Below are 2,966 nucleotides of genomic sequence, written 5' to 3' on the forward strand. Positions count from 1 at the left end.
AGGTTGAAATAACTGTTTGCATGTGCCAGATAAAGTTGTGAAGCTCACAAATCAGCCCTGGCTCTGCTGCCAGATGCATGACAAGATAACACTGCATCAGTGTAAACCCTCGGATGCATGTATAAATGCATGTATATACAGAATTTATGTTTGCATATTTATGCTTTCATTTTGAATAATACATCCAAGTGTAGCAGTTAAATATTTTTATGATCTCAAATCCAGTTGATCTGTCAAACTCTGTGGAGCTGACACACTGCTGAGTACACAGGGATGTCATCTAGCGCTCTTTTATTTTCAGACAGTAAATCGTTCCATATCTTTAATGATAGCACTATATATTCAAGGAGTTTCTACATAGCTGGACTGACAACAAGATGTCTAGCAACACACAGAACAAAATATAGCACTTAGATTTCCTTTGACATTGTTAATCTAAGCCATTAAGAGGCAAAGAAACTCCTGTATGTTTGTGATAAATGCGAACAGTGCAATTTCATGCCAAAATGAAAACTAAAATTACCTTGTGCTGTGAAATCTGCATAAACACAGCCTCTTAGTGCCTACTATTCCATCATATATGTGCAAATGTGTTTCTGATGTGGATTTACATTGCATTTTTGTATTTCTGCTATTGGTTCATATGTTGCTATATTAGGGTCACTGTTCATATTAAAAACATGGAGACCTGGAAGGATTTCTGGCATGTGGCAGAATCTGAAGAGTAATGTAAGAGACGGCAAAGACAAAACTCAGAAACTTGAAAGAAAAAAATCTAATCGGAAATTTTCTGAACAAGGTGAGAGCAAAAGGTAGAAAAAATATATTTTTTCTGAAAAAATAAATCACATAACTTATGTCTTCCCTCTAAAGTCCAACCAAAAACTAGAATCATTAATTACATAGTTCCATATTCATAAGCTTCTATGATTTCACTTCCACAGAAACAAGTTGAATCAACTCCCTCCAGCTTTTTCTACCTTTCTGATTCTCTGTAACATTGAGAGACTTGAGTGTCTTTGATACTTTCATACTTTGAACAACTTTGACTGTAAAATTACAATTCTATTTTTCTACAATGATCACTAATATACGGTTTCGTCTATTGGGCGATCGTGGCTCAAGAGTTGGCAGATGTAACTGGAAGGTTGCCAGTTCGAGTCCCGGCTCGGACAGTCTCGGTCGTTGTGTTCTTGGGCAAGACACTTCACCTACCGCCTACTGGTGATGGCCAGAGGGGCCGATGGCGCGATATGGCAGCCTCGCTTCTGTCAGTTTGCCCCAGGGCAGCTGTGGCTACAACTGTAGCTGCCTCCACCGGTGTGTGAATGAGAGAGTGAATGAATAGTGGAATTGTAAAGCATTTTGGGTGCCTTGAAAAGCGCTATATAAATGCAATCCGTTATTATTATTATTATTATTATTATAACTCATCAAGAATTGACCGAGCCTTGCTTAAAACCCTCAAATTCTAGAGTGTTCACCTTAAGTGGTGCCTGCCACTTTGCATCACACCTTTGCAATACCGTTAGGTTTTTAACGTAAAGGAAGCAATACCGGCTGATAAAAGTTTCAATAAAGCAGGACTAAAACATTCTCATAAAAGTGCAATTAGCACTGAAATAGAATAGTTTGGTGGGCTTTTTCTTTTTCTTTTTAACTATTTACACACTGTATCAACATAACATTCAGATTCACATGTCACTGTGAAGAATGGACCCCACACAAACAGTCTTTCCATGCTCAAGCAGGCTTTATTTAACACTCAGCAGCTGATTCTGTTGCTTTGGTACAGAGCACTCAGGAAACAGGCACTCCTTAGCTGCTGCTACCAACTGCTCCTCCAACTCCGCTGTCACTAAAAGCACAGAGAGAGGAAAAAGATCATTAGGCTGAGCACACACACCTGCCTCTCTTGGCACACCTCCGCATCGCCCTCACAGCTCCCTGTGCCCCCCCTCCCCTTGTAACTTTGGGTTGTGTTCAGTGGTTGAGAGGAGGTGGTAGAAACCTTAGCTGGATAGTAGGAAGAATACACGATCACACTGGTACTGGGAATTCCACTGCGTATCCTTTAATGCACATTTTCTTCATCAACCATACAAAGCCCGGCTGAACGGCAGCTGCTTATCAAACATGACAGACAGTGTTCATACAACCTGTAACATTGCAAAGGGTTCTGGAGGGGTAAAACATATAAAGTCCATCTTTCTCCATGTACTCACGTGCAAGCATGTTGTTCCCATAAATCACAGAGAGGGCAGTGGTGCACACTAATGACCTCATAACCCCTTGACTTATGTTACATTAAAGAGACACCACACCATTGTGACTGTTACACCCTGCAGCAGGACAGAGTGGGGGGTGTCATCACGAGGTCTACTAGGTAAATTAGAGTCTAACTTCCATTTTTTTCACTTTGTGAATCTTAGTGCTTCCCTTTCAGCTGCTTTCAAGACTGTATGTTGTTGTTTACCTGAACTCGCTGTAAATGAGATGGAGAGTTCTGTTTCAGAGCAAGTCATGGGCAAAATTATGCCTGGTGTGTTGGAGTCCATTTATAATAAACCAAAGTGTGGTGTTTCTAAGCCAGGAGACACTGTAATGGAGTTTTGTGCACAGCCTGATAATGAGACAGGTTGAAGAATATGAAGAGAAAGGTTGAGACATGGTTCTGCTGGAGGTTTCTGTTAAAATGGAGTTTTTCCTCCCACTGTCTCCAAGTGTTTGCTCATTGGGATTTTTTTCATTGTTAAGATTTTCTCTGTTGTATTTTAGTAGACACTTCACATCATAAATCTTGAGGCAAATGATCTTGTAATTTGGCACCATGTACATAAAATTAAATTGAAACTGGACTGAAATGGGTCAACAAAGAAACAGCAATGAAAAACAACAAATGACCAGACTCAACAGAGAAACAACAAAACAACAGCAACATTAATAAAAGTTAAAATGAAAACATT

The sequence above is a fragment of the Rhamphochromis longiceps genome, linkage group LG17 (genome assembly GCF_057381845.1).
Source record: "Rhamphochromis longiceps isolate RC_006_pf linkage group LG17, R_longiceps_female_GT1.1, whole genome shotgun sequence".
Taxonomy (NCBI): domain Eukaryota; kingdom Metazoa; phylum Chordata; class Actinopteri; order Cichliformes; family Cichlidae; genus Rhamphochromis; species Rhamphochromis longiceps.